At 39.5% G+C, this 7301-nt stretch overlaps 1 long non-coding RNA gene across 1 annotated transcript in view; it reads right to left on the bottom strand.

The window, feature by feature from the left end:
* LOC106528500 (uncharacterized) overlaps positions 1-3699 on the bottom strand; it is a 65225-nt gene extending 61526 nt beyond the window's left edge. The window contains exon 1 of the long non-coding RNA XR_001311509.1: positions 3630-3699. This is a non-coding gene — a long non-coding RNA (uncharacterized LOC106528500). The remainder of the gene's footprint in view (positions 1-3629) is intronic.
* Between the last annotated feature and the right edge of the window lie 3602 nt (positions 3700-7301).

Below are 7301 nucleotides of genomic sequence, written 5' to 3'. Positions count from 1 at the left end.
TGTGTGTGTGTGTGTGTGTGTGTGTGTGTGTGTGTGTGTGTGTGTGCTCTAAAGATATTTATACCATCATTAATCTTTATTTAACCAGGCAAATCCCACTGAGATCACAATAATGATTGATACTGAAATGTTTATACCACTGATGCAAGAAATTTAAACTTTAAATTGATTCTAAACTCAAAATATCGACACTTTGATGCTTTAGTCATTTCAGGTAACATATATAATTAACAAGAAAGTAACAAAACTATTAAAATCTTGTCTAAATCATACATGTTCAAGATTCAAGATTCAAGAATTTATTGTCACTGTCCAGGCAACGAAATTGTGTTTGGAGTACAACACTCAGTGGTAGTAGCATATTTCCCATTAAAGTGCAGAAAAGGTAAAAGTGACACCAGTGCTTGCACATCTTACAAAACTGTAAAAACGAGTAAACAGCTCCCCAATCCCACTATGATAAATAAGTAGAGTAAGTGTCCCCAGTAATTATAATGTAAATGTTAGACTGTGATTTCTCAACAGCCCTGTAAGTTCAACAGTCTTATAGCGTGGGGGTAAAGACTGTTGGCCAGTCTTTTAGTCCGGCTCTGTAGGGACCTGTACCTTCTGCCTGAGGGCAGCCGTTGGAACAAGTGATAGGCAGGATGGTGGCATGTTTGGTAGGAACTACGCTTTCTTCTGCCTGTGTAATGTGTAAGAGTCACTCAGTCTGTGTTACATGTTCAGTATTTTCCTGTTAATATGTTCAAGTAACATATTAAGATAAAAGTGTTCATTTTAATGAGTTCTTAAAGTTAATTTGAATTGTTTTATTATTTTTACTTAATTTTTTAGTGTCCAAAACACTATTTTTTACATATTTTGTATGATTGTGTCTGGCTTTTCTGTTTTAGCTCTGCTGTATTATAAATGTCAGGGTTCCCACGGGTCCTTGAAATCCTTGAAAGTTTGTGAATTTGAGAAAATTATTTCAAGGCCCTGGAAAGTTTGTGAAAACAGCCTAAAATTACACTTGTCCTTGAAAGTCGTTGAATGTTTTTTGGGGATTGAAATTATCTATTCACACGACTGATTTTCATCATTCATCATCTTTAATATATATATACACTCACCGGCCACATTATTAGGTACACCACGCTAGTAATGGGTTGGACCCCCTTTTGCCTTCAGAACTGCCTCAATTCTTCGTGGCATAGATTCAACAAGGTGCTGGAAGCGTTCCTCAGAGATTTTGGTCCATATTGACATGATGACATCACACAGTTGCCGCAGATTTGTCGGCTGCACATCCATGATGCGAATCTCCCGTTCCACCACATCCCAAAGATGCTCTATTGGATTGAGATCTGGTGACTGTGGAGGCCATTTGAGTACAGTGAACTCATTGTCATGTTCAAGAAACCAGTCTGAGATGATTCCAGCTTTATGACATGGTGCATTATCCTGCTGAAAGTAGCCATCAGACGTTGGGTACATTGTGGTCATAAAGGGATGGACATGGTCAGCAACAATACTCAGGTAGGCTGTGGCGTTGCAACGATGCTCAGTTGGTACCAAGGGGCCCAAAGAGTGCCAAGAAAAGATTCCCCACACCATGACACCACCACCACCAGCCTGAACCGTTGATACAAGGCAGGATGGATCCATGCTTTCATGTTGTTGACACCAAATTCTGACCCTACCATCCGAATGTCGCAGCAGAAATCGAGACTCATCAGACCAGGCAACGTTTTTCCAATCTTCTCTTGTCCAATTTCGATGAGCTTGTGCAAATTGTAGCCTCAGTTTCCTGTTCTTAGCTGAAAGGAGTGGCACCCGGTGTGGTCTTCTGCTGCTGAAGCCTATCTGCCTCAAAGTTCGACGTACTGTGCATTCAGAGATGCTCTTCTGCCTACCTCGGTTGTTACGGGTGGTTATTTGAGTCACTGTTGCCTTTCTATCAGCTCGAACCAGTCTGCCCATTCTCCTCTGACCTCTGGCATCAACAAGGCATTCCCATCCACAGGACTGCCGCTCACTGGATGTTTTTTCTTTTTCGGACCATTCTCTGTAAACCCTAGAGATGGTTGTGCGTGAAAATCCCAGTAGATCAGCAGTTTCTGAAATACTCAGACCAGCCCTTCTGGCACCAACAACCATGCCACGTTCAAAGGCACTCAAATCACCTTTCTTCCCCATACTGATGCTCGGTTTGAACTGCAGGAGATTGTCTTGACCATGTCTACATGCCTAAATGCACTGAGTTGCCGCCATGTGATTGGCTGATTAGAAATTAAGTGTTAACGAGCAGTTGGACAGGTGTACCTGTGTAACTTCTACGTTGTTCAGTTTTTCTTTGAATTTACATGATATTAAACCTGTTTAATGGTAACATTCTGCAGTAGCAGTAGGTAATTACCGATGCGCGTGGTTCTTTAATTTGAGGAAATTGGTACTGGAAAGTCCTTGAAAGGTCCTTGAATTTGATGTTGACCAAGGTGTGGGAACCCTGAAATGTGGATCCTACCATCAATATATTTCTGAGTTTAAAATGAATAAATTAATTACTCTGATGTCTTATGTTCTACATAAAACTGTAATTTAGATTCACCAGACTCATTTGGTGTATTATTTATTATACCAGTCAGAGTTTTATTTGGAATCAGAATTAGGAAGGAAATTAGCGTTATCAAACACTAGATCGCATTTTTTTTTTCAAGGGAGGCCTGGGCCTGAAGGCAGCCTCAACATGCAAGAAGAAACTGGAGTACAAAACCTACACAAACAACAGAACATGCAGCATCCACACAGAAAGACTCATGTCCATAACCTTCTTGTTGTGAGGCAACAGAGCTGCTCTGAACTGGCTTCAAACAGGCAAAGAATGTTCTTAGTCCTTTGTGAAACATGCAAAATATGATGAGTAACCATATTTTTTAATTCTCATAAAAAAATCAGAGGTATAAATTTTAGTTACTCATTTACTGTTGTTACCCATTTATATTACTTTTACTGACAACAAGAGTTTTCTTTCATGTCTGCTACTTTATGCTCTCCCTGTTTTTTCACAGCCAGAAATAGAAACAGAATAGCTCTGGTTCTTAAGTGAACTTTTCCTTTTGTTTTTTTTTTTAGCTTTTGAGGAATCGTCATCTTCATCATAGTTAAAAGTGGTTCAGATATAAAATATATATTCAGCGGTTCGTTAATGTTATTTACAAACAAAAAGTCAAGTAAAATGTTTTTTTTTCCAGTTTTAGCAATACAAATACAGACACCTAAACCTACCATTCAAAAAAGAAAAACTGCTAGTGTTGACGTTCCCTCCCAAACACACAAAAACACACACACTTCCCAGTGCAGTCAAACAGAGCACTCAACATGGAGCTTCATGCATGCATGCACGTGTCTATGAAGTTTGGCACTCCGTGTCTCTGGTCCATACGGCGTTTTGTATTTGCCATAATCCCCTGTCAGCAACACTTAGGCAGGCAGACAATAGCAGAGAAGATCAGCAGCCAAACCTGCTTCATTCTGAGCTTGGCAGGTCAATGTACAAGCAGCATGTTACACACACACACACACACACACACACACACACTGCACACACATCAAGCACACATCTTGCAGAGATGCGCTACTCACACCTTCTCCAGGCTCTCTTCAAAGAGTTGTGGTGCAGTTCTCAAGGACACAGCTTTCTGAGATCCTCTTTTTCCTCTCTCTTCTAACTCTTGCACTCACTCCCTGACTTCTACAATCTCTCATTTGCTTCCTGATTGCAGGACACTGCCACAACAGATGCAAGCATGTCGCTGCCTTTTTCCTCGCCCTTTTTCTCCCCCCCCCCACCCCCTCTGCTCATTTGTTTCTGAGAAGCAGAGCTCTACTCTAAGCCATGAAGTAAGTGCCTCTCTCTTTTTTACCCCCCAAGTGCTGTGTTGTATGAGGGGAGTGAGAGGAAGAGGATGGGAGGGAGAAAGGAGTGTTGGACAAACAAACCAAACTGATGTGCCACTTCAGGACACAAATCAGTTTGAGTCCTGTTGCAGGAAATAAAAAAGTGTTACTATAATACAGCATGTTTTAACTTTAAGAAATATCAGAAATATATGCTGTGTTTCTCTATTTTTTATGCGCATTCTGAAGCATCGCATTAGAAATAGGGTTGGGCATAATCGTATCGTGTGCAATTAATCGTCAGAAGAACATTAATCGATTAATTTTTGGTACTTGACGATTAATAGGATTAATGCCACCAGGGGAGATTTCTCCAGTCAATCCACTCGGTGCTCCTCACTGCTTCAAATATGACGAACATTAAAAAAAGGTTCTGTAATTTATTTATCTATCAACACAGTTTAAAATTTTATGTATAGCCTGAAGTCTGTAATTTTGACACAATTTGCAACAGACTTTTATGAAGAGCAAATATTTCCCACTAAATTGGTCATGTGACTAGGACATAAGGGTGTCCAGGGACTCCAGGGGATTAATCGTCAAATTAATCGTTATTGGCTAAATACTCCAATTAATCGTGATTAATTTTTTTGCCAATATTGGCCAGCCCTAATTAGAAAAGATTGATGGAAAAGGCGAAATTAAAAAAAAACATCTTCAATTTCGCACAAAAACTTTTTATGCTTGAGGCAGTTTTTGGATTTTGCCGAAAAGGAGTTAATGCACAAAAGGGACGATGGAAACACGTTTGCCGAATAAGTTCGGACGTAGCGAACATTTACCTCACATCAGCTGTTTCCACAGTCGGGTCTATCCAGATATTCCCAAAATGCGCAAAAACATGGCCGACAGCATGTAACACTGCCATTGCCACTTGATATGACAGAACAAATACAACTTCCCTGATGGCAACACATTCCTGTATTATTCTCCATTGTCTCGAGATGTGTGGTCCCTGCTAGTTTACAACTCTTCAATTTATTACAGCCATGTGTAACGTTGTCTGACAAAATTATGCTTTGCATAGCCTGGTTGATTCATTCTAAACTTTTAGATAGAAAAACACCGAAATCACATTTCTTTTTACATTACGTTTGCTCAGCATTTGCATCACATTTGGATGGAAACATGGCTATAAGAACAGATTTCCAGATAAGTTGATAGAAAAAAAAACTTTTTGGAAAATTTCCGAATAAATTTAGGCAGAGGGGAAAATTTGAGATGAAAAGGGAGGCAGAAAGTGGAGGGCATGGTAGGAAAAAAAAGGAGTCTCAGTATTCCCTAAAGCTTTGCTGTCTTTTCTGAAAAATGGTCCCAGTGGGCCAGATCCAGAAAGAAGCAACACAAACAAAAACAGAAAACAAACATCTATTTATGGAGCAGGGGGTCCGATTTCCCGACTACATTTGCTTGCTGCTTTTCTGACGTCTTACCAATTCAGCAGTTTAAGTATAACAGCTATGTTTAAAGGGAAAAAAGAAGAGGGGAGGACAAGAGAAGCAGAACTGTAGCACCATTTTACACGAAGGAAGATGAAAGAAAAATATCAGAAATGATTTTAGAGAAACTATTGTTGCCCATTATTAAAAAAAAAACCATCAACGTGGTTAGGCCTGGAGGTTGGGAGCTTATAACTCTGCATGTTTTTTGAATAATTCTTAATGTCAAGACAGGAACACCTAAAAATACAGATCTGTTCAAATCAGACATCAAGTCTCTAAAACAAAATGAAAATGGCATTTGCCAGTCTTCGATGGAGTATAATATCTCATCTGTTTCTTTTACCTCAAGATCAGTATACAACACTCTGATGAATTAAAAGAAAAGAAAATAACTACATTTAGAAACCCTTAATGCTTCAGCAAGTGCATCAGTCTCGGTCACACACTGCTCTTTTCCATTTTTATTTTTTTTCTTGTTGAAAGAACGACATTCGGTAAATAAAGTTTAGCTGTCAGACTGAGAAAGTCATGAGCTTTGTTTGATGCAGAGGTGCTCCTCAGGGCCGAAGGAAAGCCGTGCCCCTAATGCACCGATGAAGGATTAATTGATTTGCATCGGAGATTCAGTGCATCAGCTGTGGCTTTTCACACACTCGATCAATCACTCTGGTTTTTGTTTGAGTCACCACCGCTGGGTTGCTGTTCACGCTTTAAAACAATTTAGCATGTTTGACCTATTTTTCATCAGCTGGTTATGAAAAAAGTCGTCTTGCACAGAGGTGGATTCTGTATCGATTATTTATAGAGTCCATTTGTTTTTATTAGTCAGGTAAATAACAGAGGAAAATGTAATGATTTATTATAGTTAAATTAATCTTATAACCTGTAAACATAAAGGATATATTTTGTTCAGATTCAAATGGAAGCAAATATTAAAAAGGATAAGCACAAAGTCATGCTTGGTAAATTTATGAACACAACATTATCTTCAGCTCCACTGATCTATATACTTATCTTGACATAAAACTGATTATTTTATTTAGTTGAGATCTTATTTATATGCTTTTAAAATCGGCAACCAGATTTTAATTTTTTTTTTCAGGAATCTATTGTAAGATAAATGTATAAATAATGTATAAATAATGTCACAACTACAATGTGTGCACAAGTGAACCTAAATGATCATGTTTAAAGATACTCAATGCTAAATCATTAAGATTAGTCAATAAAACTGTATGTAAGAAACAAAATCCAGGATCAGCACCTCCAAATCTGAGGCCACTGTCCTCATTTGAAAAGCGGTGAACTGCCTGCAATCCAGACTGGGAGTGAGGTGCTACCTCAAGTGGAGGAGTTCAAGTAATTTGGGGTTTTGTTTAAACAAGGTTAGAATAAAACGTAAGCTCAGCAGACGCTTCCTTGCAGATTCTGCAGTATTGCAGAGTCTGTGCCGGTCCGTTGTGGTGACGAGTGAGCTGATAAGGTGAAGCTCTCTCTCTGTTCACCGATAGGTGTACTTTCTTTTCTTCACCTATGGTAACAAACTCTGGGTAGAGAGCAAAAGAACATGATTGTGAATACAAGCCATTTTTCTTCACAGGGTGAGGAATTCAGTTATCCAGGAGAGTCAGAGTAGAGCCGCTGCGCCGCCACATCGAGAGAAGACAGTTGAGGTGGTTCTGGTGTCTGATATATTGATGCTCCTGGCCTGGACACCTAGGGAGATTTTCTAGGCATGTCCAACTGGGATAAGACCAATGGCATGCTGGAGAGACTACCTGGGAATGCATTGGAATCCTGCCAGAACAACTGGAAGAGGTGACTGTGGAGAGAGGTCTGGGTCTTCATGCCCAGTCTGCAGCCCGGCAACCCAATTCCAGAACAAGCAGAACATTGTAGATGGAGATTATATTATAT

The sequence above is a fragment of the Austrofundulus limnaeus genome, unplaced genomic scaffold (assembly GCF_001266775.1).
Source record: "Austrofundulus limnaeus strain Quisiro unplaced genomic scaffold, Austrofundulus_limnaeus-1.0 Scaffold386, whole genome shotgun sequence".
In the NCBI taxonomy this organism is placed as follows: domain Eukaryota; kingdom Metazoa; phylum Chordata; class Actinopteri; order Cyprinodontiformes; family Rivulidae; genus Austrofundulus; species Austrofundulus limnaeus.
The sequence above is the reverse complement of the archived record's forward strand: the minus strand, read 5'-3'. Positions and strand labels throughout refer to the sequence as shown.